General features: G+C 37.4%; 1 protein-coding gene across 3 annotated transcripts in view; it reads left to right on the top strand.

The window, feature by feature from the left end:
- Nucleotides 1-6,876: 6,876 nt before the first annotated feature.
- The window catches only part of LOC121437315 (melanoma-associated antigen B4-like), a 170,320-nt gene continuing 149,807 nt past the window's right edge, over nt 6,877-27,389 (top strand). For 2 of the 3 annotated variants that reach the window (XM_041637175.1, XM_041637173.1), the window contains exons 1-3: nt 6,886-6,916; nt 8,662-9,939; nt 22,041-22,124. The gene's annotated coding sequence lies outside the window, so the exon portion shown is untranslated. Of the gene's footprint in view, nt 6,917-8,661; nt 9,940-22,040; nt 22,125-27,389 lie in introns of all 3 variants that reach the window. The other variant, XM_041637174.1, reaches the window with a different exon arrangement.

Below are 27,389 nucleotides of genomic sequence, written 5' to 3' on the forward strand. Positions count from 1 at the left end.
AACATGGAGTCTAAAAGAGCATTAATATTAAATGTTAATAAAATTAATGTTTATATTCCAGTCTTCAGTAAAATAATTGTGTAGTACTTGGAAAATTTTGGCAGATTATTTACATTAAATCTTTTATATTATTGGGCTTATTATGCTAATGTTTTATTTTTCAATTAAAAGTTTTTTTTATTTCTTATTTTCTGTGTGTACAAGCAAACTCAGATGTCGGTGTCACATAGCAAGTGCTTCTACCTGCTGAACTGTGCCACTGGCCTACATGACATATTTTTCATTATTAATACAGTTTATAATTGATGGTATTTTGTTTTTTATCTTTTCTTGTTTGATATAGATAGGAAATCTATTTTCTGAGTTTAGAACCTGAAAGAAAGCCTGAATTTTCATTAGATGATGAGAAATCCAGGATTAAGGAGGAATCCAAGAGTAAAGTAAATGCTTTGTTTATATTCCTTTTATTTTCCATTTTCTTTTCTAGAGATAGCATCTTTCCTTGGAGTCCAGGCTGACCTGAACTCACTATGTAGACTAAACAGGCTTCAAAATTATGCAGATAACTCTTGGCTCTGCCTCCCCAACTCTGGGATTTTAGTTATGTACTATCCCCTTTCTGTTTCCCATTTGTGAATCTGAATTGTTTTGTATGAAGCACATCTCTAACAAAGCTCTCTTTTCTGTATTTAATGATTGCCTTTTGAGATACACAGACTTCACACTGGTGTTCAAAGTGGAAGCCCAAACAGAGGACAGCTTTAAAGAGAGCTGTGTTACTTACAAGTGGTTTGGTCTGTATAAGCATGCTCTTCCACCAAAATACAAAAGATTTGTCAGCATAGCTATGTTTCTTGTGGTGTAATCATCAACAGTTAAGATATGGAATAACCCTCGCTGCCAATTAGGAGAAAAATGATTGAGGAATATATTGAGAATATATACCATGGAATACTAGTCAGCCAAACAGAAGAATGAAATACTATCTTTCTCACAGGAATAAAAGGGCTTGAAGGACATCATGTTAAGTAAGACATCTCAGATGTAGAAAGAGCATATCATGTTTTCTCTCCTAAAATTAGAAGAGGGGCTATTAGAGATTAATAAAGGGGCCTCTGGACGGAAGGAGAGAGAAAAGGGCATTTGAGGGTAGGAGAGAAAGTGGGTGTAAGTAATGCACTAAATTTGTATTATGGAAATGCAACCGTGAAAGAAATTTATTTGCTTTATTAACACATTAATAGAATACCAAGGAAATAAATTTCCCATTTAGATGCTAAATGAAAAAATTGCAGTAATATTTAATGGGCCATTTGTCAAATTTAGCATTTTTTCCAAATCTTCCAGTTGTTGAAACAGAATTTTACCACTAGATGGCGCATGATAAGTAGTTATCATCTGAATATGAAAAGCTTTCTCTTATGGATTACTAACACATTCCGTTAAGTGTATGAAATCTAACTTTATAATTATTTCAGTTATTTTATTAAATAATTTTCTTCTGTGCTTCTACGATTTACCCTTTAATAATTGTTTTCTTTTAAAATACTTCAAGGTCACAGAAAAGTTGAAAGAGTAACAAATGAATATCCTCATATGCCAACTTGACTTCAATTTAACAACTCTTTACCGCCTTCATGATTTTTTCTAAAACACAGAGTAGTCTGGAAAAATCAGAGTTTCCTATCTCTCAGTATTCATCACATATCTTATAAGAACAAGTCTACCATCATATGTTATCCTATCAATGAATCTTTACATTAATCCAACATTATCTGTATATAATCTCTGTCTTCCACTATCTACAGAACATCTGTTAGAGTCGTTTGATTTTCTAGCTGTTGTTCAATTAAAATCACAAATCATATTCACTTATCATGTCTCTTTAATCTTTAATCTTAAACAGCTTTTCTACCTGCCCTCTTTAACAACAATGATGATATTTTGAAAGGTTCACAGTAGTTGTCTTCTAGAATGTTCCACAATGTGCATTTTTCTGATTGCTCCTTCATATTTACTTACATCTCGATGAAATATTTTGGCAAAGACACATCTAGGAGATGTGTGCTTCCAATTTTACCTTATTAGGAGGCACACTTCATCTTGTCTGATTACTGTTGTCATGAAGTTTAAATAACAAATTTGTTCATGTATACCGTATCTCTCCATTGATAATATTTCCCTGATTTGCATTTAATCAGATATCTGTGGTACTTTGCAATTTGGTGAGTTTTGTCTACCATTTCATCCAGCACTGTGTTATGTACTAATGATGCTTGTCTAAGCCAATCAATACAGTGGTGTTTTCTGAGTGGGGTTATATACTAATTCTGTCATTTGTTCATTTGTTATTATTATTCTATAAAGAAGTGATTCACCTGTTCTTCTGTAGGTTTTGCAAATCACTATGAACTCAAGAAATCTTTTATTCGATGTTTTATGATTTATTGCCATCATTCTTATGTTTGATGATAAAACAGAAATGAATTGCCCAGAGTGGTAGCAAGCAGTTGTTATCCTAGCACTCAGGAGGTGAAGCCAAGAGGGTGGTGGGTTCGATTCCAGTCTGGTTTACATAGTGAGACCTTGTGATGCTTCCTGGCCCACTGGAACTGAATTTGGCCAGTGAAGTGCCTTATCCTGGTGTCTTGTATCTTTTTGATATGTCTTCCACAGTTTGAATAATTCTTTTTTTTTTTTTGCAAATTAACATGCCTTGTGCTTTTCCTGTACCAGATATAGAATCAACTATTTCTCCAATAAACTGGTTTGTTTTGGTGAAGAATGGTATTTAGAACCCAGTGTCTGAAAAGTAGATGTACTCATTTTCACATGTCTGTTAAACTCTGAGCTATTAGAATGCCATAGCCTGTTCAGCTCAGTGCCCCATTTTATAATTGGGTTGATTAGCCTTTTACTGTCTAGTTTCTTGAGTTCTTTATATATTTTGGAGATCAGACCTTTGTCAGTTGCGGGGTTGGTGAAGATCTTCAACAGAAGAAGTTCAAATGGCCAAAAGACACTTAAGGTCATGCTCAACTTCCTTAGCAGTCAGGGAAATGCAAATCAAGACAACCTTAAGATACCATCTTACACCTGTCGGAATGGCTAAAATAAAAAACACCAATGACAACCTTTGCTGGAGAGGTTGTGGAGAAAGGGGTACACACTCATCCATTGCTGGTGGGAATGCAAACTTGTGCAACCACTTTGGAAAGCAGTGTGGTGGTTTCTCAGAAAATTCGGGATCAACCTACCCCTGGACCCAGCAATACCACTCTTGGGAATATACCCAAGAGAGGCCTTATCATACTACAAAAGTATATGCTCAACTATGTTCATAGCAGCATTGTTTGTAATAGCCAGAACCTGGAAACAACCTAGATGCCCTTCAATGGAAGAATGGATGAAGAAAGTGTGGAATATATACATATTAGAGTACTACTCAGCAGTAAAAAATAATGACTTCTTGAATTTTGCATGCAAATGAACGGAAATCGAAAACACTATCCTGAGTGAAGTAAGCCAGACCCAAAAAGAGGAACATGGGATGTACTCACTCATATTTGGTTTCTAGCCATAAATAAAGGACATTGAGCCTATAATTCGTGATCCTAGAGAAGCTAAATAAGAAGGAGAACCCAAAGAAAAACATATAGGCATCCTCCTGAATATTAACCTTCATCAGGCGATGAAAGGAGACAGAGACAGAGACCCACATTGGAGCACCAGACTGAAATCTCAAGGTCCAAATCAAGAGCAGATGGAGAGAGAGCACGAGCAAGGAACTCGGGACCGCGAGGGGTGCACCCACACACTGAAACAATGGGGATGTTCTATTGGGAACTCACCAAGGCCAGCTGGCCTGGGTCTGAAAAAGCATGGGATAAAACCGGACTCGATGAACATAGCGGACAATGAGGACTACTGAGAACTCAAGAACAATGGCAATGGGTTTTGATCCTACTGCATGTACTGGCTTTGTGGGAGCCTAGGCAGTTTGGATGCTCACCTTACTAGACCTGGATGGAGGTTGGGGGTCCTTGGACATCCCACAGGGCAGGGAACCCTGATTGCTCTTTGGGCTGACGAGGGAGGGGGACTTGATTGGGGGAGGGTGAGGGAAATGGGAGGCGGTGGCGGGGAGGAGGCAGAAATCTTTAATAAATAAACTAAAAAAAAAAAAAAGAATGCCATTGCCTGCTGTCTATGTGCAGATGGTCTGAGATGTTTCAGAATTTCAGGAGATTATACAGGCAATTTCAATCCTAACCTGTGTTCACAGATGCCGTCAGAATTCTCTTCACTTTTCCAGGTTCTATATTTGTGCATCCTTTCTACAAAAGTGAAAATTAAGCTTTTAAAAAAGTTAATTTGTTTGTTCCACTTATAAAGTGCTCATACCACATGTATATATGTGTGTATATCCTATAGTACAGGTTTACAATTTACTTGTCTTAATAGCATTACCAATATGAAATACTGTATTTGTGTTTTGGGGCAGAACTACTTGATGGTATTTGTTTAAAATGGACGTATCTGTTGGGGAATATTATTTCACAGTGTGTTTCTTTAGTTCGTGTTCTATTTATTTAATTCTGTGAAGCTGTGGTACTGTACCAGTCTAAAACACCCGATGGTCTAATAAAGAGCTGAACAGCAAATAGCAAGGTAGGAGAGAGAAAGAGGCGGGGCTAACAACCAGAGAAGATTAATATGAGGAGAAATCTGGAAGAAAAAGGTCTGGGAACGAGAGAGGAAGGAGAAGAACTTCAGGGGCCATCCACCCAGCCATCCACCTACACAATCAGACATGGAGTAAGAAGAAAAGAAAAGGTATACAAGAAAGACCCGTGGCCAAAGATAGGATAATTTTAGAAAAGTTGGCAAGAAAGAAGCCAAGCTACGGCCAGACATTCATAACTAAGAATAGCTGGGTGGTGAGCTCCCTAAAAAAGCCCCCAAGAGTAAAGGAGTTAAAAAAAAAACAACAAACAACAGGTGTCTGGTCTTTCTCCAAGCCTACTTATAGAGTTTATTTTGGAGTAGGTTGCTATCTTGAAAAATAGCATTCCGGGTGAATCTATAGACTGCTTCTATTTTAGATACAACATTGTTGTAATTAAGAGCATGGAATTTAGGTTAGGAAGATAAGTGTCCTTGTTCTGTTACTTCATTTTTCTTCATTTATGCAGTGGTGATGGTATATGCTTTGTACCATGGTAATATGCCATGTACTTCATCGCATGGTACTTGAAAAACTCCCTAGTGGATGTTAATAGGAAATGGAACTGATTTTTTTCTTTTAGTATAAAATTTTAAATTGGCTTGTCAGGTGTTTCCTACCTGGAAAAAATAAATCAAGAAGCAGTTTGTGTAACATTTTATAGTCATTCCTATTTTTCGTACAGAAAAGGGTATGCCTCTTCAATTTTTTTGTTTCAGTTTTTATAAATTCTTCTCTGACATTGTATCCCAACCAGTTTCCCCTCCCTCTCCCTCCAGTGTCTCCTCCCTCCCTTCTCCCACAGATTCACACTCTGCTATCTCCCTTCAGAAAAGAGCAGGCCTCCCAGGGATATTAACTGCACATGGCACAACAATCCACAATAATATGCTATAATAAGGCTAGGTACATAGCATCACAGCATGGCTGGACGAGGCAGCCCAGTAGGAGGAAAATGCCTCTTCAATTTTAATAGTGCTATTTCATACTCCTTTTTTATTCTTCTCTCCTATTTCCCCTCCCTCTTCTCCTCCCAGTCCCTCCCCACTACTTCCCCTTTGCTTCCCCTTCCCACCATTCCTCCATTTCTCTTCGGAAAAGGAAAGGTTCCCATAATTATCAACAAAACATGGCCCAGGTTAGTTGATCCTGTGAGTTCTCTTGACCACTCTCTCCCTCTTGACCTTTCTCTCTCCCTCAGGATTCCCTGAATGTTTGGCTGTGGGTCTCTTGTATCTGCTCCCAGCAGTTGCTGGATGAAGCCTCTCTGGTGACAATTATACTAGACTTCCGTCTGTGAGTATAGCAGAATTACATCATCATTCTTAAACATACATATTTTTGAAAGCAAAAAATTAAAGCTACATTATAGAGGTAAGCAGTGCTTTATCGGAATGTACAATTTTGTATTTTTATGTTAAAAGGTTAAATATACCTGCTCTTTCTCTACCTATTGGTAATTCATTATTTGGAAAGAAATCTAATGACAGATTTACTTATAAATGTTACCAGAGGCTAATTCTAGAAAAGTTAAACAAAATACCTATTCTATACTGTATGTGGATTTTTAGAATAGAAAGTTTTAGAGGGAAAGTAGACTACATTCTATTCCTTTTTAAACTTTCTGTTCCCAAATAGTCTTGAATCAGGACGAGTTGATCTGCTTTCTACTTTGAAATGCGATTCATATTTTTTTTTCCTGTGGATGAGTTCTTCACTCACTTTTCATGTTACTTCCCTACAGGAGAATGTATATTGAGTAACAGAATCTAGTAATGGGCCTCCGAAGAAGCTAGACCTTGTCAGTGTTCTCTGATGTCTAATAGGACTACTGCGGGAAAAGTGTATTAATGCGAGAATGTTGCTAGGAGACGGGAGAGCCAAAAGCCCAGGCTACTGTGGGGGTTCCACTGAAAATCAAGGTAATTAAAGTGTGTTCTGTGTCCGAAGTTGAGCCATTAAAATCTGTCCTTTGTTGAGCATATGAATTTTAGCATGCAGTGTTTAGCATGACTTGATGTTTTCCGAGGATTTGGGAGGAGAATCTTCAAGGCATTTCATTTCTTGTCATTGGTCTAATCCCTTCTTCACAGCGCAGTTTATTTTCAAGAGGCTGTTGCGCTGCTGTTTTCCCCTCCCACTCCTTCAGTGCGACAGCCTCGGAGCTGATGGAGAGACAGCACGCAACTGGTAAGTAGCCGAGAAAGCTCTCATAAAATAGTTGTTAAAGCTCCGCTTTCTAAAGCAAGTGACGCATTTTGATGAAACAAGATAGCATAGAACTGTGGAGGAATTTGCCTAGTCCGTAGCACCAAGAAAATAGGTTATATTCTAAAGATTACATGGTCACTTTCCTAGTTTAAAGCTCGCTTTCTAAATGATGAATGACTCGATAGAAGAAAATAAGAACACATAAAAATAGCAAATTTCGTAAGATGCTCCCCAAAATAAGATTTTTTTGAAGGTATTCTCAGCTTTATGATGTTTGAATTAGGCATGATGACATGATAGTTTTGATTCATTATTCAGGCTTTTTTTGGATATGGTTTATTTTCTTTCTGTGGTGAGAATATTTTGCATTGGAGGATAGGATAGCGTACTTTACTTGTTTTTAATTAAGAAGATGATGCGGTGACATGTCTGCATAGGAAAGGAAATGAAGAGGGCAGACTGTAATAATATTACGACTGATTGCTTTGTAGGAGAGATGAATGTGTATTGAATGGGGAAAATTTGCTTGTAGGGTGAAAATAATGAAAAAGAAATAACAAATATTATGACTGTGCCTTCATTTGTAAAATCCATTTGCTTTTTGCATGTCATGCTGTACAGTAAAGATAGAATGTTCTCGGTGCTTTTTTTTTTTTGAAAAGGAATGTGAGAACGTAGCAGAGATTCCTATGGATACAACATTTTGTTTGTTTCTCAATATCTCTGAAATTGTGTGTACTCTTTTAGGTTGGTTACTGCAAGAAAACAGAAAAAGAGGTGAAGTCGTGTATTTTCAATTTTTATTTTTAAATTCAGATTGGTTTTGACACATGACCCAAAGGGAAGAGGAAAAAGGAAGGGGAGCTGGGCTTTGGAGTTAGATAACAAAACGAAGATCAGAGAGGAATATGAGAATGAAAAAGCTTATTTGAAAGTCTCTGAAGATAAGCCATTCCCCAAACTAAACATGTCTGCTGGGGTCATAGTTTTCAGGGAAAGGGAGCCTGCATGATGAAGGTGCGGGGGGGGGGGGGCGCATCAGGAGAGCACTGCGGCAAAGGGTGACTGACGCATCCAGGGACATGTGACCATTCTCTGGTGTAGTGAAGAAAAATTTTCAGGACTCCATCTTGTATAAGAAATTCTATACATCCTAACATGCAAATAATGCTGGAATCATGCTGTGGTGGATCATGAGTTAATTTTGTGTAATGTTCCATTGCTATTTATTTAATTCTTACTTTTTATTGTCATTGTTTCTAGACTTTCTTTTCCGCAATCTCAGAGCTTTCCTATGTTTATTAAAGTATCTCATTATAATGTTGGCTCTTCCTTTATTATAAAAAGACAGTAATGTACAGAACTTGGAAAAATTAAAATATGACTATAAAGATTATGCACAATGCCATAACCTTAGCATATTGCTGTCAGTCACTTTTCTCTGCATATATACAAATATATGCATAGAAATGCATATTTAATACAAAATAATGATCAGATGTGAAGTCTTTATTCTGCTTTATTCATTAAACATATTTTTATAAATAATTTTTCATATTTTAAAGTATCTCACAGGAATGTGTTTCAGGAATACATAATTTTTGATCTCATGGGAGTGATCACATTCCAAATAATAAATGTATAAATGTGCTTTTTGCTATAATGATTTAAGGAATATATTTCTACATAAATCTTTGTGCACCCTTCTGTTCTTCCCCCCCTAGGAAAAAATTCAGACGTGGATTTCATGGATCAAATGGGTATGAATCAGTCTCAGGTTTCTTCTCTTGTCAAAACATCTTGCTTAGTTTGTTTAACATATGTGATTAAAACACTCTCAAGCCATTATTTGAATATATAGTTTTGTCACTTATGATGGCAATTTTGGGGACACATTACTGCTTTATCTTTTAAAATATCTATTCCTGTCAGTTTATTTTTACGTTTTCTTTCTTTTTTGAGGTATTCCTCCACATAAACATTCACCTGTATTTTCTCTGGAAATTTAATTAATTAATTTCTTTTACAATTAACTCTGCAATCTGTATAGTATTCATTTTAAATGTGTAGTATAAAATAGAATCTAATTTTGTGCCTTTTCCAGATAGGTTGCCAATGGTTTCAGCATTGTGAACTGAATAACACAACCTTCTTCCACTGATGTGATGTGTCAACAGCTGTTCTCCCATTAGATAAGGTGTAGCTTTCCAAAGGTCGGCCATTTTCTCTCTACTCAAGATGGTTACATTCCATTATAGTACTTTTACCTTCTTGCTACATCCAGCAGCCTGCTAAAGCACTGTGTTTATATTTTTGCCTTTCAAGAATCCTAGTTCTATGTAGTTTAGAACAGGTATTTTCAAACAGGTTATGTATATAATGCATATATGTTATGTGTGTTTGTGTATATATATATGTTAAATAGTTAAAAATCTTAATAATTATTTTTTAAAATTAGAAGTTAAGGAGTCCAATGACATAGAATACTGCTCCAGATGGTATTCCTTTTGGATGCTCTTGACATTCCAGTTGCGCGTTTAAAAAGTACTTCAGGGATTAATGCTTGTTCTAAGGTTTTTCTGTTCTTCAGGTATTTAGAGAGGTAAAGCTGTGTGGATTCAGTTCCTGGAATTTTCTAGAGAGAAATAAGAGGGAAATGTAAGAAATGTATGAGATGAAAAAACGTTTTCAATTATGTTGCTGGCAGTACAATGATCTCAATTTAAAGGATGGAGGTGAGTTTTGGTACTTGCTACCACTGTCATTATCTCTTGAGACAGGAAAACATGGCTATGGTCCATTTCTTTTTACTGCAAGTGGAAGGGTCAAGACACAAAACATGGAGGCTTTTAGTAGGAGGTAAGTTAAAAAGTAACAGAAGTATTTGACAGTGAAAAATCACCTGCTGTTCTCTGTTGTACCCCTTACTCTCCAGCACAGCGTTTTCCCCCACCCAGCGACTTCAAAGCACTCGTCTTCTCTGACTTTGGAAGGAAAGGGAGGTAAGTAGCAGCTGCTTTCTTTGCCTGCTGTTACTGCAAGGTACTCTTTTGACTCATAGACACAGCTCCAGTCATTTCCTGACTTGCGACATTAGGCTATGATTTGTTTATGACTGAGGCTGGTTTCCCTGGCAACAGGACCTCACCAGATGATGCGTATTGCCTAATCTGCAGTGGCAGAATGCAGCTGTGGGGCCTTGGGAGGAATCTTGGGGATCCACAGAGGCTGGAAGAGGTATTCCACAGACATGACATCAGTTTTTTTCTCCCCAAGCTGAGACTGTTACGGTACACAGAGCATTACATTTAAAAAAAAAATCCTCAGAAGACTTTGAAATTCTCTCTTTTCTCTTCCAGTACAACTGCAGGGAGTAGTTTCACCAGTGACCATGACATTTTTCCAATTATTAAGGTCCCAGATATTCTTGTGTGGCTATAGGAAAGAGACGGCCTGGATTCGAACCTCCATCTCTTTCTTGCCAGTTGCATGACCACAGAACAGTTTTAGACTTCCTGGGCCTCAGGTTCTTCAGCTGTGAAATGGGAATAGTAACAACACATTTAAGAAAAGTGGTACATATTAACTACTAGAGGTGTTATTTATTGTTATTTGTAGATGTTAAAGGAAAACTGTTGGAACCAGACTTGTGCCTGCGCGGTACACTAGCTTATCCTAATGCTTTTACTGACCAAATGAGAGACACATTTAACCCAACAGAATGCAGACACCTCTCATGTAGCACACAGATGCCCTGCAACAGAATGTTGCACTACTCCCTGAAGCTCATTAATACATACTACAGTAAATACATTTGCCCCTTATTACATACCTTCCATGTCACTGGGCTCTTTTAGATCAGAGCAGGTTCTCTTCCACACAGAGACCAAGCTAAAGGACCTTTATCAGCTCCACACGATGATTCTTGTCTCACCAGGGATACAGTGCCTGTATTTCAACACTGTAGCTCACCTTTACATCTCATGGATCCTGTCAAGAATGTATAATGTATACAGACTTCATTTATCCCACACAGATTGCTTCCCAGAGCACATAGATGCTCCCCAGAACACATAAGTACTCAGCACAGCAAGTCTCTCCCTACAGCACAATTACCCCATGTGTGCTCCACCAATTGAACTCCTGGCTGGTGAAGTTCATGGGAAACAGACCTCCCTCACGTCACACTAACACTTGCAAGACCATGTAGCCTTGCCCACAACACACAGATTCTTGTCACATCATGGGAACCTTCACCACAGAGCACAGACTGTCCACACCACAGCAGCATCCCATAGTGTACATCGTTTCTCCTTGAACACAGACGTAAAACACAGCTAAAATCCCTTGCCATGATACCAAAACTCACCCAAAGGACAAACTCTCCCTCTGACAAATGGAATGATCTTTGTTATATGGTATTTATTTAACAGGACACAGGCTTATATCTCATTACACACCCTCCTTATTCTGTGCACATTTACCCCATGAAACGTGTTAAACTTATGGTATAGAGACATTCCCCATAGCCCTGGACCATGCTCACTCTTCCATCACATATCAGTACAGTAGTATACCCTGAAACACATAGATCATTCCTTGTTAAACAGGATTTTAATTTAATAACACAGTTGCACCACAGTGTGCCAATTCATCTCTTGATAAACATACAATGCAAAGCTACAGTGCACATACCTGCCGCAGAAGCACGTATTTGCCACACATTACCCAAATCTCCTTCCATGTTTGCAGAATTACCTTCTAAGGTACTCAAGGCCCCTCCCCACGTCCATCACAAAGGTGGTCCACAGTATCCACACTTATCCCACAATACAGGTGTGAAACCATAAGATCTGAACACACACCTCAGAGGACTACACTCCATTGCCACAATGCTGAAAATTCTGTAACAGTAATGTATTTTCTATTTCCTCTCACACAATCACTTCTTACAGTGCTTCTATCGTCTAGACACATGCCCCCAAACACAAGAAGCCCATGTTTCAATGACTCTCAGGTTTACTACAAAGCACACAGACTGATTAACTCTTATCTACAAAACAAAATATACCTAGCATATGCACAGAACTCTACCAGAATGCACAAAATCAACTATTAGTATACATACTTGCCTCAAAACTCATATAATTTTTTTCAAACAGTGACACTCACCCTAAATGTACAGACAAGCCATTCAGGCCACAGACTTGCCCTGTAATACACACAATCATAATATGTATGTCTTTAAGTTATAGGCTTACCCATGAATGCATAGATTTGTTCTACATTGTGCAGTTACATCACAACACTTCATAATGCAAGTAAAAGCTGCCTATCATGTAGACATATATACACAGAACATGTTACAGATATGTACTATAATACATTATGGACATATATAGCACATGTATTAACTTCACTTTGCATAGATTTCCATTGTAAAGGACAGACATGGTTTACCATATCATTGAGCTACAAAACTGGCCTACAGCAGAGATACAGCTTGGTATCCTTTAAGAGCAAGGCCTCTGGACCCAGGCTTCCTGGCCTTGCCTCCAGATTCCACCCTTTCCTAATTATATCACTACAGGTAAGTATATTTCTATGTTCTTTGGTTTACTCATCTGCAAAACAAAGGTGACAGTAGTAGCTACTTTGAAGAATTCTCATGAATAAAAAAACAACCTAAGCTATGTTTAGTATAATAAAGTACCTGCTAGAAACTGTTAGATTTATTCATTTACATTACCATCACCTACCTCCTTCCAACCCACCATTTTTAATGAAGCGGAGGTGCTTATTTAAAGTATCTAAAACCATCTAACAATATAGATTTTTCCACAGTACATAGATTAGTCCTGGAACATACAGAAATACCCTACTACATACAGACAACACCCCATAATACCTTATACCCTACAGAGTACAGACAGCACACTAAACTAGATTTCACTCACAATGTAAACATTGACAATGGAATTAAGAAATGTGGTCTATAATGCATATGCTCACTTCATATGTACACATTCCCCTCACAACACACAGACTTGGTCTACAATACACAGATTTACCCCATACAGTTATATGTGGTATAACCATAAACTTGTGTACTGTCTGGCATTTATCCCATTATACGCAAATATTTATTCCAAAGCATGTGGATTTCTTTGCTATTCACAAACGTGTTCTTAAATTCACACTCCTAAGTTTAGAGGATCATATTTTAATGCATAGCTCCTTCCTATAACACATTTACTTTTATTTTGTTTTACTCATAAACAACTATATGCTTCATACCTCATTACTTACACATAAATCTGATCTATATGAAAACACCCCCACATATATGATCACATATCCCATACCTCACAAATTAACTTTTTTTAAAAGCTTAAAATACACATGACTGGGGGTTCTGCCTGCAAGTATGTCCACACACCATATATGTGCCTGCTACCTACTGCGGACAGATAAGTGTTTTAAGGTCCCCTGGAACCTGAGCTACAGACATTTGTGAGCTTCCCTTTTGGTGCTGAGAATTGACACTGGGTCCTCTACAAGAGTGGCAAGTGTTCTTAACTACTAAGTCTTTTCCCCAGCCCCCTCCCCCAAGGGTAGCTTTCTAAGGCCTATTTAAGCCCAGTCACACAGAGTTATCCCTCTAAGCAATTATGTTCTTAAATACCTTACATCTGTATGACAAGGCAGCATCTACACGAAGTCATTTTCATCTTTCAGGCTTGCATTTAAGCAACTAGACTCATAAAAAGCAAAGCCATGCTTACAGTACAAAAACCCAACCCACTGTTCCCAATGTGGCACAAAGCAAAGGTGAACCTCAGCTCACATAAGCTCAAAACAGAGTGCACAAAAATTTGGTGCGCTGCAGTTAGATCAGCTCCCTATTACAAAGCTTGAACTCAGAGCCCCAATTGCCTAGACTGAAATCCCTAACACATCAATGTAAGTTTATGACCTAAGAAAAATTTTTGGACCACTCTATGCCTTTTCTAACCTATAAATTTAGAATAATAATGATTCCTGTACCTACAGCTGTTAAGAGGAACAAATGGGTTAATGCTTCTAAAGTCTTTACAACAGTATCTGATCTGCTGATACTGCTGTTGTTAACATGCACTAAACTGGACAATAAAATGGTAAGATTCAACTAAAACCAACCCTTGTACACATTCACTGTCCTCCATGAAGCACACAGTCTAATCACAACCTATGCTTTGACCACTACATCTGTGTTGACTGTATTTAGCTCACATTTAGATTCACCTATACATGGTGTCTACACGGCATAGATACTCACCACATGACACTTAGATACACTGTGTAGTACACACAATTCAGTGCATAAATACAGAAATTCATCCATATAAAGACTCATCTAATTTTTACCAAATGCTCTAACACATGCTCCTATACATACATACAGACAGACAGACAGACACACACACACACACACACACACACACACATACATATGTTATATCTATTCTATACACTCCCAACCCAGATAACTCAGTTTAAAATAATTCACAGCACACAAATTTCTCCAAAATACAGAAGTCATGGCACAATATAAATCTTACCACAATGAAGAGACTAACTTCATAACTCAGAAATTAGGGCCTTCCCTACAACACACAAATTCTACCTAGTATCCAGATATACTGTTCTAGTGAAATACTGGCTTATCTATACAATATGGTGCATCATGAACACCAGTATATTGGCCAACATACATTAACTATTTCATAATGCATATATATATATACATATATATATATATATACAATACATACGTAGAACTATTTCACCTCACCCAGATATTCCTTATATCATGTAAGTTGACTTTCAGCTGCCAAACATATCCTAAAACATGAAGGAAGTGCCCCATAGCCAATAATATCTCCCTACAGCATACAGATTGGCAGCATAGAATATATTCTTTTTACTGTAATTTTTGTCTTAGAAGCACACTCTACACAAGGCATAATGCACAGATATGCTCTGTAGCACATAGATGTAATGAAGAAGTTCAAGACATGTCATGTAGTGACCAAATATTCACATTGTACATAATCACACCCCAAACACCAGATTAGCCTGCCAATCAATGAATAAAGTTCACAATACAGAGACATGCTTTGCAATATATGTACACACAGATTTTTACTATCAACACACAGGCTGTATCCACACAATTCCCCCTGCCTCTATAAAATCTAGGTCAGCATCAGAAGAAACAATGAAGAATATGCAAAGGGACAACAAGGCAAAGATATACTCTACTTCAACCAGAAAATATCCTCACAACACGAAAGAAACCGGACAACACACATGACACCAAAACTTGTAACACCCAGACTCATGTGAAGCACACAGGCTGATCCTGTCATACCCAGCATTGCCCACTATCACCTGACTCACTAGGTTCACCCCAGAAAACCCTAACAGGAGTATACAGGTATAGCCTGTAGTTATTCCTAAAACTAATAGCTTATCTCTGAAAAGACCTTCTTAACAATACAAATATCTCCAAGCAATTAGATGTCTGGATAATTCATGGACACTTTCTACAGTTCCAGGTGCGCTTCACCATATTAAGAGTTGCTGTAACACGGTTATACATGCCCCCATGCAAATTCCATGAAGCCCAGGCTTTTCCTTAAATTTCTTCAATTTGTCCTATAATATACATGATCTCCAGACAACATCCACTAGTCTTAAAACGTAGTCTCGTGATGATGTAGCTGACAATGGTTGGGGCTGTAGCTTAGTAGGTAGAATATAAGAGAGCACTGGGTTTCATTCCCAGCACTGCATAAAGCTGGCTATGGTGATTGTACCTGTAACCGTAGTGCTCAGGAGGATCAGAAGTTCAAGATCATCCCTAGCTACACAGCGAGTTCAAAACCAACCTGGGATGCATGAGAGCATGTCTGAAAACAAACAAAATCAAACCAATTAAACAATAAACTAAAACAATAACAAGAAAGAAGTACTTGAGAAAGTTCACATAAACACTATGATGCATAGACATGCCCTCCGCATCTCTCTCTATCTTACTCTAGTGTACTGACCAAGTGCCACTCCAAGACATCCAGATCAATACATGAGATTCAGATCTGCCCTATAACACCATGCCTGCCATGCACAGCTGAAAACATCACAGATTATTCAAGCACCTCCAACTAACGAGACTTGCTTAAAATCCTAGGCTTGACCCACAATATGTGGTAATTCCTCAAAAACCAAAACACTTCTCACAACCTGCAAACAGGCCACAAACCTATTATTATTGTTGTTATTGTTATTTGCTTTTAAAATATCAAACTGGTTCACAGTACATAGAAACTTGATAAAGCATAGAAGAATCTACAGTACACTGCTATATAATGCCCATAATGTCTTGACTCCCTTCATAATACCTCAGATGAGCAGATGAGCTCCCAGATTGTCAGGTTTATACCACAATATACAGATTGTCTCACTGATAAAAATATGAGCCCCACAGAACATGTACATACTGACAGCTATTAAGTAAGGCCATACACTCAAAGTAAGGAGTGATGATAACAATGATGATGGCAATAATAACAACAAGACACAGATCTACTCTGCAGCACCAGACTAGCTCTGTAATATACTCCTTCCCCCTCTACATTATCCAGACTGGCTTTAGAGCAGAAGTCTGAAATGCTGAAAAACATTGAGATGAAGCTCTTAACATATATATCACTTCAATTCATTGCATACCTTGGCCTACCACACAGGACCTGGACTCCCCGAACTGCTGAGGCCTAGCCTGTTCAGACAGCTCTCACAGCACAATTATACAGTTGTGTTTTCCACAATATGCTATTGTTAATACCCCTCAGCTCTTTGAAAGTCTTGCTTAGAAAATCTTGGACAACATATCAAAAAAGACTTCAATAATCTTCATATAAATACAGTGTGTAATATTGCAATTCCCTTCATAAGACTTAAAATCTGCAGCAATAGTGTTTATTTACCCTGTAATACTTGTATTTTCACATGACACCCTTTACGCACTACCAACTGAGATACCTTGCACATTGAATCTAACCCAGTGAGACTCATACCGCCCCACAAACCAGACTTTCATTGCTCATGTCCTACAAGGAATGCAAACCAGCCCCCTAAGATAAGATGTCTACATTCAACAAACCTTACTCCAAATTCAGACACTTATCAGGCAATGAGAAATTTGACACTTTAACACAAAAGTTTGCCTCATACTAAACAGAAAGTATTGAAACCAAACTTACAGTATGAAGCTAGACACCGGTACTCCACATTTACAGAAACTCCCACAGCAAGATCTGTGCTTGTCCTACAGTATGTAGACATACCAACTACACATTTATATGCCTCAAAGACACATATCTCCATAATATATTTTGACTTTAAAAATATGTTTGGATCAATATAGCATCTAGATGACTACCAGAATGCATACACACTCTTGACCCATCCTCTGGGCAGCATTTCTAGTGTACATGCTCACTCCCAACACTACCCTATCAAAGTCCATAGTTATTCTTTACAGCCCCACAGTTGCCAGCTTTCAGGCCTTCTCCTATATCTAGACTCACTCGGAAGCTTCTAGGACTCAATCATGCATACAGACTAAGTCCATATTAGAGTGTGTGAACAATGTAGAATTTCACCAAGTTCAGACCTGAAAATGCAGAATTTTCTCACAGTCTCACATCATGCCACATCAATACATGACCTGAAATGTACGACATATGCATGGAAACAGTACAAAAGGATACTAATATACAAGAAATAAGGCACAGACATCATAATGGGCAAAAATATCATACCATAAAAACGCAATCATCAAACACCTAACAAAAAGGCCCACGATTCACGATACATTCAATTACATAATGACATTCCTCATAATAGACAGAATTGTGTCTTACTTTAGACTGAATTTACAAAACATAGCACAGACTCCATCACACCCCAGCCTTACATTTATTCATTTAGAACCCTAGCAAACTTCATACCACATTGAGTTAACCTATGTATTGCAGACTTGCCCCCATAATACACAGAACTGCAACAGACCAAAACCACTAGAAATGACATGTTATGTGCAGGAAGAACCCCACACTTGAGGTACTTCATCCCTATTGATTTTACATGGAGACATGTCTAAAATGCAAAACTTGGCTTCCTCCTACATAGCATCTTAAGAGTGATAGACTCCAACACCTGGATCTGCCCTGAAACATGAGGATATATTTTAGAGCCAATGACCATGACTTGCAATGAACTTGAGATCATCTAGAAAATTATAGTCATGAAAGCCATGGCACTATACAAAACACTTAGACCTCACACCGAATTCACAATACTCGTAATACAATGATAGAGCCAGCCTTCAGTCTATGGCATTACCTCAGAAGGCTGCCCTTTCCCCCTTTAATGCAGAACACAATTTCACAGTTCACACACATACCCCATTAGACATAGACCAGCAACACAAGAAATTCCCTCAGAGGGTCTCCAGCTCATTAAGTCTTCAAACCACCCTGTTCTTGTTCATAACATCTAGAGCCACATGTTTATCAGAATGACAGCACACAACATGACTATTTGTTACTCGAAAGTACAAAGAAACTGCCTTTTCAACAGGAAGATCTCTACAGCACCCAGTCTCACTTCACTGTATCAAACTTGCCCCATCATATCTAGCGGCCTTGTATTAGCACATAGAAATGCGCTGATCAGCCAAGAAATTAACCTAGCTCCACGGTTTTCTTAGATGGGTGCAATATACAGATAGCACGATGCAGACAAAAGCTATGCATCGGAAGACATAATCCACACCATTCATGTGACATCATACAGCAATTTGCCCCACTTTGACATACTCAGAGATTCATTTAATTAGACAAAACTCAGCATACCACACTGAAAAATCTAACAGTGTCTAGATCTTTATATAATGGTATTCACATACTTTGAGACACACACGCACAGAGGCATAATTGTGATAAAAAAAAAACTGCAGGAACATGCTCATGCCTACATATACAAAAAGTTCTGCTCATCATTAAAACATATGAATATGCATGTATACATAAATATGCACAAATCAAGACATTTGGGTATACATACAGAAATGCATAAGCACATATCTGTGACAGAGATGCATAAGCAGATTTCTACACACAAAGAAAACAAAAATGGATTCATGAAGAGATTTTTACATGCATAGTAATACATATATTTATGGAGTTGTATATACAGTTATATTGATCAAGGATTTACATATTGATAATCACATCTACAGAAACATTGAACTACACAGATAGACATACAGACAAAAGAATGCTCTCAAAATGCATGCATACAAGCATATTTATGTTTAAATTTTATAGCAACTTATTCAGACTAATAAGAGTGTGCTAAGATTCATGTATGTCCAGAAACGGATTCCCATAAACCCAGACATGTACAAAGAATCATAGTTGTACATCCTATATCTATATTTGGAGATGGCACCGAGGGTGTACAGAGATGTATATAGACAATCTCATAAACTTGCAGAAAGCAATGCACCAGTTTACAATCACAGTGTTCCATAAGCATATACCTATATAAACACAGATATACAGATACACTCAGAAGCAGATTTATCTATGAAGCCTATGTTCACAGACATAGAAATATGTGCAACCACATCAAGACTGTACAGCATGGCTTCAAAGATACATACTTGGGCACTTTTGTGCATAGTTATATGTATAATGCAGATATTGATGGACATTTATACCATAGACGCATGCACAAAACAAATTCACAGACCAAGATATACATTTTTATAAGCATCCACAATTCATATACATACTCTGTTCTCATATTTCATGTACCTACTTAGAGACATAAACATTGACATGTATATGCATTAATTTAGTCAGCATTACACAGATTCATTAATTTCTGATGGGGAAGCTCAGCCAATCACATTTGGCTAGGGTGTGGCCGCCTGGGGCCAGGGAAGAAAACCTGGGAATCCAGGTGCGCTCGGTGTTTTCCGGACACAGGTTGTGTGAGTTTCCCCGTTTACAATTACTAAATTATATCTGTTGTTTTGAGCTAGTCTGTTTATTTAAGCGTACCGGTCAAATACACTGACAAGTTTCCATGTAGACACATTAGTACTGACACACAACATGCTTACATAGACTTTCAGATATTCACATGGACATATAAGTACACAATGAAGATACATATGTAAATAAACACTGAAACATGCATATGAAACAAGTTGTTAGATACAAGTCAAGGGAATTAATGGCAAGAAAGTAAAAATACACTTATGCATACATGTCCTGTGTTTACACAAATGCAGACATGGAAGCTTATATAGGTAGTCAGCAAAAAATGTTTACACAGACACAAATACTACATTGAATGCATAGACTATACAGAAATAAATATAAGGAATACAGACACAGTTCTTCAGGCTTTTGTGCCCACTTGGATGGAGATGCATCAAGAATTTTTCAAATTTGTGCACACAGTACTCTATAAATGCACTTGTTTACATAGACATAATTGCAAATGCAGATAGGCACTTAGATGTCATATATTCTCACAAAATGGCTAGGTAGACCATATCTTAAACACAAAGAGATGTACATATATACTTAAATATAACAAAACACATAAAAATACATTCGCAAACATGTACAGACTTGCAGTTGCACACATGGACAGATAGTTCCTTACATGGTAATAAATCCATGTGTTGTTGCACATACTCATTAAAGTGTTCTACATATGGTCTCCTAAGCTTTTAATGACGTTCATCAAACAGACAAATACACACATAAATAAGCATATGCTAAAATGACATATGCTAAAATGCATGCCTTAGGACTTTATGCTACAAATAGAAACAGATCTACATACACAAAACACATGTGGATTTATATTGTGAATTAATAGATTTCTTCTTTCTTTCTTTCTTTCTTTCTTTCTTTCTTTCTTTCTTTCTTTCTTTCTTTCTTTCTTTCTTATTTTTTTTTTGACAAGGTTTCTCTGTAACTTTGGTGCCTGTCCTGGAACTAGCTCTTGTAGACCAGGCTGGCCTTGAAATCACAGATATCCTCCTGCCTCTGCCTCCTGAGTGCTGGGATTAAAGGCGTGCATCACCACCACCCAGCTGAAAACATAGATTTCTGACCACTTATAAATAGACATACAAACACTTTTAAATCTAACTTATTGGTTTTAATGTGTTTTTTTGCCATTGTTTTTAGTCTCTTTGAGAGAACAATAATTATCAACCCCTCTAAGTTGACTATACCATTAAATGTAGGTGGGAAAATTACCAAAAATATCTTTAGGACACATGATTGTGCACAAACACTTTCATAAGTACAGAGTCATAAATATAATTCACACAGAAGCATACAAATGTAAATATATGTAGGCAAATAAAGAAAATACATATATAGATAGACATACCTATCCATCATCAAAATGTCATACTTTAATACTTAAATGTTAGGTATTGAAATATAATACAAAATGGATTCTTCATCTTCATCCAAGTTCTGACACTTACTTGCTGAGTGATGTGTGGCCTTTTTTCCTGCCTTCCCAACCTGTAAGATAGGAGTATCCATAGCACTTTCCTTGCAGGATTCTTGGAGAATTTGTATAATGGAACACTTTGCATTGTGCTTAGAATATCATGCATTTAGTTGGCACTGCCATTATTTTTTTTTGTGTTAGATACAAACTGTTTAGCTGTATAGGATTAGATTTTTATATTGAATTTTCATTTTGTCATTTTATATTTGTAAATATGCCAATAAAGATTAGTTTATTAACAAAAAATAGACTACAATCATGAACAAGGTCATTCCTGAAATTCTCAGAGATGGTAAGAATTAGCTGCTGTCCTTGGCAAAGAGACTGCAGATTTGTTTCCTGGTATTGCTGCTATTGGTATATATATATATACAATTAAACCACATCGTTCCATGCCAGTGAATCTTCATTGTCCCATCTGTAAATATAATTTTCCTTTCTACAGGACCTGGGAAGATTGAGACAGCTCACGGTGCAAAATGGAGAAAGGGCTTCATGGCCGGTGTGCATTTGCCACCTAGTGACCAAAGTGAGTAAGTACAGTATTTGCGCATAACCACACTTTCCTAACTACTTAACACCCTGAAAACTGAAAAACTGTGCACATGAGTTAGCACACACTTTCCCGGTCAGGGAACCAAAGAGAGAGAGAGAGAGAGAGAGAGAGAGAGAGAGAGAGAGAGAGAGAGAGAGAGAGAGAGAGAGAGAGAGAGAGAGAGAGAGAGAAAGAAAGAAAAAAAAGAGTTAGCACACACTACATTTTAGTGGCTTCTTCTGTATCCTGAAATGCAAGTAGTAATCAAATAAAATTTCACCTTTCACAAAAGCCTAGCCCCATTTTCTTTCTTTTTGGGTTTTCCAAGACCATTCTTTAGCAGTGGTCTTCATACCTGCTAATAATGTGCCACCTAACAGCACTTTGAAAAAGCCACAGCTCCGAGGGTGACTATTATTTCTAATGCCCCGCTTTTCTTCTATTCCACTGGGAAAGAGCCAAATGTCTTGCATAGACTAGGAACCTGCCCTGACACTGAGCTACATCCCTAGCCCTTATTTCTCATTTTTACTAATGAGAACGCAGGTAGCTTTGTTCATGCAAATAATTAAAAATGAATAGAATTCATATTCATGTCACAAGTAAAACCACACGCAATGACCTGTTATAGGAACCTATTTTTTAGTCTGAAGTGGTGGTGTGCACTTGTAGTTAGTTGCAGTACTTAGAAGATAGAGGCAGGAGGATTTTAAGGTTTAGGCCAACATCGGCTTCAGGCCAATGCCAGCTATGTAGTAAGATCCTCTTTCAAAAAAGGATTTTAAGATGTGAATGTAGAAATAGAACAATTTGAGAAGAGTAAGGGATTCGATGGAAGCGAGGGAGGTGAGAGGATACTGGGTAAATATGATCAAAACACAATTTTACATTTATGCGTCCACGAAAGCTATTGTGTATAATGTATACTAATGAAAAACAGAAAACAGAACCAAAAATGATTGAACTAAAAATATTTTTTATGATTTTTAAAAAATAATAAGTAAAATTTTAATAGACAACTTGAGTACTATTTTTAATTTCATGAAAACAAAGGACCCCATGATTTATGAAAGGATGTGATGGAGCAATTAATGTTTTCAGTTTTTAGGAAGCTTATCAGAATAGCTTTATGAATACTTATCAAATGACTATTAGATTTATTATACTTTGATGTGGGGGGCACTCATTTTAGCCTACCACCCTTAGTAAAGATTGGGAAAATTGAAATACGTAGATCAGAATGTGTTCGTCAAACCAATGCTTTGAATAAACTGCTTTCAATTTGCTGCATACTTAAAATATAAAAATTTGAAACTACAGATATGAAGCAATAATTTCACAGAAAATATTCAATTATAATTTAATTGGGAAAAGCACAGTTCACATCAAGATAATCAGCCTAATCAGATTTACTTTTAAGAATATCAACCTTAATTTTTTTAATGAAAAAAGCATTAATCTATATTTTTGAGTGGTTATCAAAACCACAGAAAAATTAATTAAGGACTTCTTCCTGAATAGTAATGAGGCAAATATTAGATTAAAACATAGTGATTAATTTTATCCACTTGAATTAATAAATTATTTTAGTTCTGGTGTGTTGTTTTAAATTAATGTAATACATAGCTGACACTGTGTCATATGAGCCAACAAATCTGTTCGTATGGATAGCTTCCTCTGGCAAATACATATGCGTTTGCTTTTAAAACATTGATGCTGAGTTCATGGGAATTGTTGATTGTACATAGTGAACTTTATTGAACTAGAGAATTAAACTTTTTAACAATATGTTATTATATAAAAGGTTATATGTTGTTAAAAACTAAGTAGCACTTTTTATAATGTAATATAGATAATTTTTATATTATGAGACAATTTTAAGATGAAATAAAAGTTGATTTTCATTGGAAAAGATATTACACCATATACACAGAAAAGTTCTAGACTAATTTAATTGAAAAAAATAGTGTATTTTCTGAGCATAAATTTTGCCAGAATAAACATTTTTTTAGTGCTGGAGAGCATCCACTTACAGTTAAAAGAACTCACTAGTGATAGATACTGCTGCTCATTTGGTTTATTCTTTTTTATTGAAAGCAAATTAGTGGTTAATATTATTGATAGCTGGAAATATAATTCTTAATTTTAGCATTTTGGGGTGAAATTGTTCTAATGTGAGCCATTTGGGGGAGATAATAGAAATGAAGTTTAACATCTGAGAGTGGGTTCTCTCATACCATCCCCACTCATGAAGAATTCATGCATCAGGAATCAAGAGTGTCTCCCAGCAGGCTTAGTCTAGAGCATTGTCGTTACTGAAATAATTCGTTTACAAGACGAGCTAGTTACCATGGTTGAATTTCTAAAAATGCTTCTATGATTGATCTATGGAGTGGAATAGTTTTGTTTGCTTTATAAACACTTGTACTGATTAAGCCAACCTCAGTCAGTATAGGAGATATAAAAACATGTATTTACACTTAAAATATGTGATATTCTGCACGGTGATATTTTGCTCTGTTCAGCTAAATAAACACAATGAAAATTAATTTTGTTTTATTTTTAAACCTTTTCAAGTGTTGCGACATGAAAGTTTAAATTTAAACCTGGGATTCACATTATATGTATTATGTAATAGCACACACGTTGCTCTGGACCTTCTATCCTCTCAAAGCGTAAGGAAGGACAATTAGGGTCCTAGCCAGATGTTGTATATTGCTATTCTGATGTTATCAGTACCTTATTCTAGTATTTGTGATTCCTTCTTGGGGAATTTTCAATTGTAAGTAGGTAAAATTAAAACAAAACAAATCAGACCCCAACAGGATAACAAGTATTTGAAGAGTAATCTTTAGCGCCTAGAAAGTTTCCTAGTGTGGAAATGAGAAGGCCTCTCAGAGGTTGCACATGAAGTATCTCAAACTTGCCAACACCTAGAAGTGGCTGTTACGTTATGCTGAAGCTTTGAGTGTCTCGTTGTACATGGAATGTTTCCAGTGTAATAAAGATGTAATGTTAGGGATAAATCCATTTGTCGAAAATTCTCATGAAATGCTTCCTTATCCACAGATTTGAACTTTAAACCTGCTGAAGGAGCTTTATAATACTCACTTGGGGGCCTATCTTTAGGATAAGTCATAGTGTAACTGCAGCCATCATGATTTTGCATACACACACACACACATACACACACACACACAAACACACATACACACACACTAAGTGATAACTCCTAGTGTTCTATAACTTGACCCAGTGTCATCAGTGTAGAATACCATTAGTTTGCAGTTATATTCTGATTTCAGAGTTATATTCTGATTTCATAGGTATATTCTGATTTCATATGAATAGAAACATTAAAAATAACATCATTATCAGGGCAAATAGGGCTTTTGCAGTAGCATTCACTACAGAGGTAAAATAGCACCTCAACTGAAGCTGCTATATGCTATCAGAAAGATGATTTCCAGGTCATCTTGGCAGTACTTTATGTTTCTGATGGAGACAGTGACTGTTTACTTTATCTCACATTATACCTTCTACATTGCTGACCAAAGGGTTGATGGCTCCCTCTCTGCTCCTTAGCACCGTTAGGCTTGGAAAATTCATCTTTCTAAAACTTTATGTCAATAGGGAATTCTTGAACGCTTCTGTGGGGAGTAAGCTTGCATTCAGAAGGCTTTCTCAGTGGAACTGCGCTCTATGAAAGTCTGCTGGAAAAAAAAGTGTGTGCTATAATTTCAATTATTTAATAGGACTTATGAAAACGTTCTTTGTTGAATACTTAAAAGCCACCAATTACACCATATTTATTTTAGTATGTAGGGCACTTAGCTTGATTAATGTAAGGCATACTTGTGGGGTTCCTGTGAGAGGCAATGGTCTTAGTATTAAGGTAAGTTAATTTCCTGTTGCCTAAGTAAGGATAAGTATTTCAGTCATTTGAGATTTGCTCTTAGATTTGTGTATTCAATCTAATGTATCAAAAGACAGGAAAGGGAAAAAAAGTCTCTTTCCTGTACCTGATCAAATAGATACAGACGGCTTGTTTTTCTTTCTCTGTACCACTTGTTCATTTGTTGAAACATGAGCCTGTTTCAAATGCAAATTATTAAATGGATTATTCCCTCCCCCGCACCCAAACACATAGAAAATTTGATTCTGATGGCCTAGAAAGGGCCAAGTGGTATATACAGGAATTATCTGCCGTGGTAGTTGTGTTGAGAACTTTAGAATCTGTTTTTCTACTACATTCCCCTTATTCGTCACTTAGTGGGAGTGATCATGAAGCCTCCTTTCATGCCTCTCACATCACCACACTGTTAAGAGCGAATGTCACAAGCTGGCAAACAGATTAATTACAAATAATAGCATTTTGTTTGGTTTCTAGATTTTTTCTTTTTTTTATTGAAAAAAAGAAAAATTTCTGCCTCCTCCCAGCCTCCCATTTCCTTCCCCCTCCTCCCACTCCTCTCCCCCTCCCCCCACTCCTGTCCCCCTCCCTCTCCAACCCAAAGAGCAGTCAGGGTTCCCTGCCCTGTGGAAAGTCCAAGGTCCTCCCTCCTCCATCCAGGTCTAGGAAGGTGAACGTCCAAACTGGCTAGGCTCCCACAAAGCCAGAACATGAAGTAGGATCAAGACCCAGTGCCATTGTCCTTGGCTTCTCAGCAGCCTTCATTGTCCGCCATATTCAGAGAGTCCGGTTTTATCCCATGCTTTTTCAGTCACAGTCCAGCTGGCCTTGGTGAGCTCCCAATAGATCAGCCCCACTGTCTCCTTGGGCGGGTGCACCCCTTGTGGTCCCGACATCTTTGCTCATGTTCTCCCTCCTTCTGCTCCTCATTGAGACCTTGGGAGCTCAGGCCAGTGCTCCAGTGTGGGTCTCTGTCTCTATCTCCATCCATCGCCAGATGAAGGTTCTATGGTGATATGCAAGATATTCATCAGTATGGCTATAGGATAGGGTCATTTCAGGTTCTCTCTCCTCAGCTGTCCAAGGAACTAACTGGGGATATGGCCCTGGGCACCTGGGAGCTCCTCTAGGTTCAAGTCTCTTGCCAACCATAAGATGGCTCCCTTAATTAAGATATATACTTCCCTGCTCCCATATCCACCCTTCCTTTATCCCAATCATTTCATTTCCCCAAGTGCCCCCCATTCTCCCCTTCTCACTTTTCTCTTCCCATCTCCCCTTACCCCTATCCCACCCCACCCCCAAGATCCCAATTTTTTGCCCGGCAATCTTGTCTACTTCCCATA

This window comes from Microtus oregoni, unplaced genomic scaffold, assembly GCF_018167655.1.
Source record: "Microtus oregoni isolate MIOR12 unplaced genomic scaffold, Mior012 000052F_000, whole genome shotgun sequence".
In the NCBI taxonomy this organism is placed as follows: Eukaryota; Metazoa; Chordata; class Mammalia; order Rodentia; family Cricetidae; genus Microtus; species Microtus oregoni.